This window comes from Pinus tabuliformis, chromosome Q (assembly GCF_031772625.1).
Source record: "Pinus tabuliformis cultivar Carrire ecotype Pingquan chromosome Q, CPIR1, whole genome shotgun sequence".
Taxonomy (NCBI): Eukaryota; Viridiplantae; Streptophyta; class Pinopsida; order Pinales; family Pinaceae; genus Pinus; species Pinus tabuliformis.
The window spans coordinates 826,064,457-826,073,099 of NC_142296.1; positions in this window are offsets into that span (position 1 = coordinate 826,064,457).

Here is an 8,643-nt window from a genome sequence, read left to right on the forward strand (position 1 = left end):
AACTCAATTTAAACTCATATTAGACCCCTAAAATTTAGGGAGAACATATACATGACTACAGAAAGACTTCCAACTCTAAAGTCCTAAGCTAATTAAGTTAATTAAACTTAATAAACTATTTACAAGTTTCTATGAGAATAGAATTCAATTTTAATTCTCAGTTTAATTCAAGGACAAATTACACTAGAATTTCTTATTTCCATTTCTCAATACTCACTCTCAACAAGAAAGGGATTATCACCTACCCTGATCATGTCTATATGAAACTCGAATTTACATCTTGACAATTCCTTTGATAAAATGTCAGCATCTTTCTCCTCCGTGGGAATGTACTCTACCAACATAATCTACCTCAATACACAATCTCTAAGATGATGATATCAGATATCAATATGCTTGGACCAATCATGAAAAACTGGATTTTCAAAGAGTTTGATACAACTCTGTTTGTCCCAGTAAATCATAATTGGATCCATCTGCTAACCAAACAAACAAACCAGGATCTTCCTAATCCAGATGGCCTCACATGTTTCCTGACTCGTAACCATGTACTCTACCTTTGTCGAACTGAGTGCAATCAATCTTTGTTTCCTGTTGTACCAAGAAATTGTCATTGACCCAATACTAAAGATCCCTCATGATGTTATTTTCTGGTCGGATGGACTCCCTACCCAATCTACATCAATGAAGCCTTGAAGCTTCACTCCCTCTATCAGTATGTACCATAATACATACTAAGAAGTACCCCTGAGTTATCTCAACACATGAATTTTCGCCTTCCAATACAGCTTGGTAGGCCTAACCATCGCTTGACTAAGTTGGTTAACTACATAGCACATATTCGGTCGTGTGTTCACCAAGTACATGAGTGAAACCACAAGATGCATGTAAACAATAGCTTCCACTACTTCCCCTAAAGTAGCATCCTCCTTCCTCAAGTTCCTTGCTAGAGGAGTCTCCATGGGTTTGATGCTCTCCATGCAGAATCTCCTAAATATCTCGTTGGCATACTTTCCCTAAGACACAAACAACTCCCCATCTCCCTGTCATACCTCCATGCCAAGAAAGTAATGCATGAGCCCCATGTCCTTCATCTCAAACTCTCTTGCAAGGTCCTCCTTGCAAGACTTAATCAATTTATCATCACCTGTCAGTGTCAGATCATCAACATAAAGTACAATGATCAACATTTTACCTTCCACCACTATGTGGTACAGGTTCACATCTGCTTCACTCTTCGTGAGGCCCAACCCGATGAAGTAGCTATCTATCGTGGTGTACCAAGCACGGGGTGCTTGCTTCATCCCATACAACACTCTCTTGAGTCGGCACACATGTGACTCACGATCAAAGGTTTCAAATCCTTCATGTTGCTCTATGTACACCTCTTCCTCAATCATGCCATTAACAAACAGTTGTCTTCACATCCATCTGATGTATCTTCTAACCCATCTCTGCTGATAGTTCCAATATAGATCTAATTGACTAGTACCTTTCAATAGGAGCAAATGTCTCATCATAGTCAATCCCCTCTACCTGTGAAAAGCCAGGAGCCACATATCTAGCCTTATGCTTCTCCACACTACCATCTGCATCTTGCTTTACCTTGTAAAGCCAAAGGGAGCTCATCACTGACTTATTCTCTGGTCTTGGGACCACATCGCAAACATTGTTCTGAATTATGGAGTCATACTCCTCCACCATGGCATCAACCCAAACCAGTTGTTTCACTTCTTCCTTAAAGGAAGATGGCTCTGTCACAACACATTCGCCCATAAGAGCCATGTATCTAATGTACCTCTTAGGTGACCTCCTTTTCCTACGCTAAGAATTGGGTTCTCCCACATTCTCCCATGCATCATCCAACAATTTGTTAGCCTCTCTAGTGTGCTTTCTTCCCTCTCTGGAAGACTCTGCCTAAGTGGATGGCTCCACTCCTGGATCCTCTACATGTTGTTACTCCACATAAATCTAAGGCTCATCACCCTTAAGAGCTAAAATCTCCCCATACACATGTAGCTCAAGCTCCGTCTCAAGGGAAACTTGCATGGCCTTCTCGTCATCGAATCTGACATCCCTGAGAACAACTTTCATCCTGTTGGTTGGAAATTACACCTGATAGTTGTGAGGTGTATCAGTTTATGCCAAAAATATCCCTAACTCTGTTTTCGACTCAAGCTTCTTCCGTGCATCTTTGGTCACATGGAAATATACCAATCACCCAAAAATCCTAAAGTGACCAATATCTGGCCTCTTACCAGAATAAGCCTCCTCTGGTGTCTTCATCTCAAGTATCGATGTGGGCTACAGTTATAAACATAAACCATTGTGTTGCATGCCTCAGCCCACAAGTGTAGTGGTAGGCCCTGATCATGAAATATCTCCCTCGCTTCCCCTACTATGCTTCTGTTCTTCCTCTTGGCCACCCCATTCTGCTGAGGGTTATGGGGTGTCGTCAACTCCCATTTAATCCCTTCCACTACACATAATTTCTTAAAATCATTTGAGACATAATCACCACCTTTATCACTCTATAGAGATTTAACCTTCTTTCCCAATATTTCTCCACCAATTCTTTAAACTCAAAAAACTTTGTGAAATTTTTATCCTTTTTCTACATGAAAAATATCCAGCATTTACAAGAAAAGCCATCAACAAATATAACATAATAATTGTGTTTGGTCATGGATGTTTTCGAAAATGGTCCACACACATCTGAATGGACTCACTTTAGAATAGCCTCTGCTCGACTATCTCTGTCGTGAAAGGAAGACTTGGTGTATTTTCCCAAAGTACACCCGTTGCATGTATGAACTTGCTCAAGCGTACCTTTGGGAAGACTAGTAGAGATCTATTGCAATATCTTCAAAGCCCCATGATGCGAGTGGCCTAATCGCCTGTGCCACAACTCGCCAACATCTTAGCTCTGTGCCCTTTCTACTTTTGTGCTCAAATCAGGGCACTCCTCTACCTCCATCTTATAGAGATTCTTCACCTAAATCCCTATCTTCATTACTTGAGTTGTGGCTATGTATCTAAGGAATGCCTTTCCTTTCGAGAAGATCATGTCATAGCCTCTATTCTCAAGCATGGACATGGATACCAATTTCTTCTTCATCCCGGGCACATACATAAAATTCTTCAAGGTGAGTGGAGCCCCATGCTCCCTTTGAAAAGTAATCATTCCCAATCTAGTAACACTATATTTCCCATTGTCACCCTTCTCGATATGCATATGCAGATCTTTCTCCTCCTGGTCACTGAATAACTCTTTGTCGCCATTCATGTGGAATGAAGCTCCATTTTCTAAGTACCATAAATTTCCCATCATTGATGACACCATGCATGTAATGAGGGAAAATTCCAATTCGAATTGAGAGGACAAAGCCTCACCTGTCACTCCTCCTCAGGACTTCTTCTGTGACTTCTTGAGTGGACAATTTGTAACAAAATGGCCCAACTCATGATAATGAAAGCACTTAACTTTTGTCATGTCTTTCTTCTTGCCTCCATTATAAGAATCTGATTTGGAATGGGAAGCTTTCCCTCTCCCCTTCTTCACCTTAATCACTAAGGCACAATTCTCGTCATCATCAGACTTTGATGAAGAGTTTTCCCTGGTGTTCCTCCTGATCTCCTCCTGCATCAAATCCGACCACAATCGTTCCCAATCTGGCAGATTCTCCCAATCATTGGCAGAGTCCTGATAACTATGCCAACTCTTTGGGAGTCCTAGAAGACTAATACTCACCATATTATCCTTCACAGCCATGATTCCAACACTTCCAAGTTCATCATGACATTGAGTGAACTTGGTCAAGTATTTTGGAATAGTCTCGCCTTTCTCCATTTTGACTTTTCGAAGTTTGTCCTTCAATGCCAATTTCCTTTGGTCATTGTTGTTTTGATACAAGTCCGTAAATGTTCCACATAGCATATGGAGTTTCCTTTCCATGGAGACTTGAGACAATTTGGTCTCGAACTCCCTCAAGGATTATCCGCCTAGCCTTTGCCACACACTTCTTCCATTCGACCAAATTCTATGCATTTGATGTTGCTAGCTTAAGAATTTCTTGATCAACTAATTCCTTTAAGCCATTATCCTTTAGCACAGCCTCCATTTTGTCCCTCCAGGATATAAAATTTGAGCTTCCTTCCAAGGCATACTGGAGTCGCAAACCTTAAAACACCATCTATCGATCCTGAAGTATGTATTGCAAATTCGAATTTAACCTGTAGCCCAAAACTCAAAACTTCAAAATCTCTTCGAGTATATTGTCTTCTGCTCTGATACCATGTAGAAAATCCTGTAGATTTATAAGCTCATGCAATGTACTAAAGCACGAGACAAGAATCTACTTCTACTTTCAACCAACATAAGCCAATAGATTGATGAAAACAATATGAACAAGAAGAAGATAAATCAATGGCACATAACACAAGATGTATCTGGGGAAATCCACTGCTCAAAACCCCACTATATATATATATATTGCATATATCATAAATATGAGTGAATATACAAATATTTTTCTCACTAGAACAATTCTGCTCAAGTATGCTCAACTCTCTCAGCTCACAAGCTAGCTCTTGGCCAACACATAGCCAATTCTGCAGCTCTCCAAGCCCCTAATCTCTTGCGTAATTCCTAGGATTAATAGCATGTATTTAAAGGGAATTCAGATTTCCAAAATTGCACAATCCAAACATAGGATCAATCTCTAATGCATGCTTGATATTTACACTCCAGTGAATAATACCATTGATACACTCTCCCTGCACTCTAGTCTCAACTAGGTCTTTCTCTAAACTGACATGCATGAGTTTCTCATGAGGAAATCTTCAGTTAATTGGAGTAGCACTAGTGGATGCATTAGTGAACCAACTAATTGTTAGTCCTCTATTAGTTCCAAAAACAATTTATAACTAATTTAACTTAACTTAACTCAATAAACTGAGTGTTCTAATTTCCAACTCAATTTAAACTCATACTGGACCCCTAAAATTTAGGGAGAACATATACATGACTACAGAAAGACTTCCAACTCGAAATTCCTCAGCTAATTAAGTTAATTAAACTTAATTAACTATTTACAAGTTGCTATGAGAATAGAATTCGATTTTAATTCTCAGTTTAATTCAAGGACAAATTAAACTTGAATTTCTTGTTTCCATTTCTCAACATAGTTCCTGTCCACATTGATTGCATAGTTGCTAGTGACAGTGTAAGGGAAACCTATACATATAGTGATTGCACACTCCTTGTTGACAGTGAGAGTGTTCTTAAAGTCAGTACAATTGCACCTCTTAGTGGTAGCCAATTCACTCTTGGCTCCTAGTTTCTTGACATGCACGAAGCACACTCACAAACTATAACACTAATTGCATATTTTCTTCCCTATATAAAGAGTCCAATCTAGAGCTCATTTTCATATTCATCTTTCACTTTTAAGCTCTACCCAATTTTGGAGTACAAGGAGCATTCTTGGTTACTAATGCACCATCTCCCGAGTGAGTTTCTCAACTGCTGCTTTTACTTTTGTAACTACCCCTTTTGTTATCTCTTGTTCTTTCAAGTATCGTTGGTGATTGTTCTATCTTTTTTAATAGTCGTTTTTGCTAGTTTTAATTCTTGCATATGTCACTTGTGTTTTCTTTTGCTTTCGCATGTGTCGCTTCCACTCTTGCAGTTTTTGCTTTCACTTATCTTAAGAGAACCTTGGAAGCACCTTCTAGAGATAGCTCCAAAATACTCTCTTTCATTATTTGATCATGTCTATTATTAAAATATGTGTTGGACACTTTCCATGTCATTATGCACTTTCTCTTTGTAGTCGACACTTGTATCGTAAAAGGTTATATATTAAGTGTCACACTTGGAGACAAGTGTCACTTTACTGTCGTTTGAATGTATACATGTTGATTTTGGGTACTAAACATATTATGGTCATGTGTTGGATTGTATAAATGTGTTATCATGTTTAGGACTTATCATATGCTCTTAATCTCACCCTTTTGTCTCATTGATCCCATACTTAGTTAATTTTCAAGTTTCTTGGTCCTCTCAACTTGTGTTATTGATAATTGACCCTTCAGCCTTCTTCAACTATGCAATTTTCGTTCCCAAGCCATAGAAGTGAACTTCCTACTTCTTGGAACTACGCATTATGTATCCACAGAGGACAGCCTCCTTCAACTACACATTCCACAATCCCAAAGATAAGTCACTCCATTCTAGGTGACTCCACTTACTCAATGCACGATCCTTGACCAACCTTACATAGTTTTTCACATTTTTCACTTCTAGTGGATAGTCGGGTCATTCCTGGACACTTCTTATGCTCAATTGTGCAATCCTTGGGTCCTCTCCCTCATCGGTTGCACACTGCACAATAACAGTGCCCAAGCATGACACTTTTGTCTCCTAAACTTGCCCAATGTGCAATGCCTTGACTAGCCCCACCTTCACTGTGCACTGCACATTTCTAATGGACATTAAGTTCATCCCTCAGTCCCTACAGTGCTCAACTATGCAATCCCTAGTTTCTCTCCCTCAAGCACTATGCATTGTGCATTCACAGTGAGTAGGCTTGTCATCTCTGCCTCCCTAACTTTCTCAACTGCACAGTCATGTCCTTCACTCCCTGCCACTACGCACTTACAGTGCCTAGCCTTTTTGCTCCCTACCTCTTGACTCTGCACACTGCGCCCAAGAATCCCTTTCTTTCAGTGATTACATAGTCTTCCATCAGATTCAATATCACATAAGAAAACAAAGATAAAATAGGTGATTTTGGGATTGATGTTCCCTTGTCATGAGTGAAGTTCATCTGCAGGTGCTATCACCCTATCATGGAAACATGATGATCAAGGAGTTCATCAAGGAGATTTTCAAGAAGGGAAGTTGTGGAGATGAGACAAAAAGGTGTTATCATGCAAGAGTAAAGGAATTTTGGACCAAGACAAAGAGATGGAAACTCATATTGACTCAAAAGGTTCCAACACACATCTAGACCCTTTGGAGGGTAAAGATGAAGAAAAATCAAAGATCTATAATGAAGAATTTGAATTCATAGTAGCAAAGAGAAGAACTTGGAATTGGTACAATGAAGCCTTATGTCACTACCGCCAATCCATGGCTTCTCAAAGTGTCATTGCAAGAGTCATATGTTGTTAATGTATTTTTCCACAATTTGTGGAATGTAATATTGTATTTTTGAAAAATAAGAAAATTTAAAATGTGTGGAAGCCCAAGGCTCCCACATGGAATGTGAAAAGTCACTAGAAATTTCTAAAGTCATGTAAAAACTCAAAGGTCACATTGGAATTAGAAAAGTCACATGGGAGCTCAAGAGTCATGAGGGAAGGTCAAGAGTCACTAGGGAGGTGGAGAGTAATGTCAAAGCTTAAGAAAATGGAATTTTCACCTTGGCTTCTCTAGTTTGGCATAGGAGAGATGATCATTCTTTGGAGGAGAAAGTGGTGACTTAATGTTCCACTACTGGAGCTAGTGTTGTATCATTGTAATGGTGTATCTATTGTAGCTACTGCATCACCCTCCCAATTTTGGCTTACACTCAATTTCAGAGCCTTCCTTTGTCTTGTACATTATGGTAGCACCCATTAGATCTTGTTTCATGAGCTCTCTTGCAGTGGTTTGTTCTTTTTTGCATGTTGGGTTAACTTTCGTCTTTTGGCATGTTAGACTATCACGTAATGTTTACAATCCTTTTCTGAAGGTTTCAAAGGTCTTTCTTTGTGTATATGAGTTTTTCTGACTATTCAAACATATGTCTCACCCATACACAAAGTCCTCAGCATTGTCGTACAAGTGTCATCACAGTCGTCCCAAAGTCTATCCTAAGTGTCGCACTTGTCGTATATTGTCGTAAAGCAATCACATGTATGGGAATGCTTTGTTCATTTGTTTGGATGATCTATGTTGTCGTGTCATCAAAGTATGCTAAGTGTGTGATCACAGTCAAGGTTCCTCACAGTTTATCACATATCCCGCACTTACCCATTTTCGAAAAAAATCCCTATCGAGCAACTTAGCTTCATCTGACCCCTTTTAAACTGTGCACTGCGCAGTCTCAGCCCTCTAAGTTGTGACCTTGTTACTTGATATTATGCAATGCGCAGTCCATGTATCCCAGGACTGTTGAACTATTTAGTTCTTGTGCCCAAGTTGTGGCCTTAGCCTCAATACCATCCTCTGAGTGCTTGAAATGTGTAGCTATGTAGAATCCCATTCTCCCTCGACTCCAAAAACTGCGTAGTTGGCTCTCTCAATGTCCATTCCCTCATCTTGACCCCACTGGCTCCATAAATTACGTAGTCTTGCCCTTTAGGCCTCCTTGAGATGCACATTGCATAGTATTATAGCTCAAGCTCTTCCCCCTGACTGTTGGAACTACACATTGCGCAGTCATTGAGCCCCTCTTCCCAGCGTATCACTTGTTCTAGACTTAGTTGTTGGATTAAAATGCATCATCTTAGAATAGGGGGTTTTCGGATTGATGTCATCTCGTCATGAGTGAATTGTAGGAATAGGTACCCTACCATGTCATTGCAAGATGATGGAGAAGGAGGGAAGCATTCCTAAAGGCTCTCTTGTAGATGAACTAAAAAGTTGATCAATCA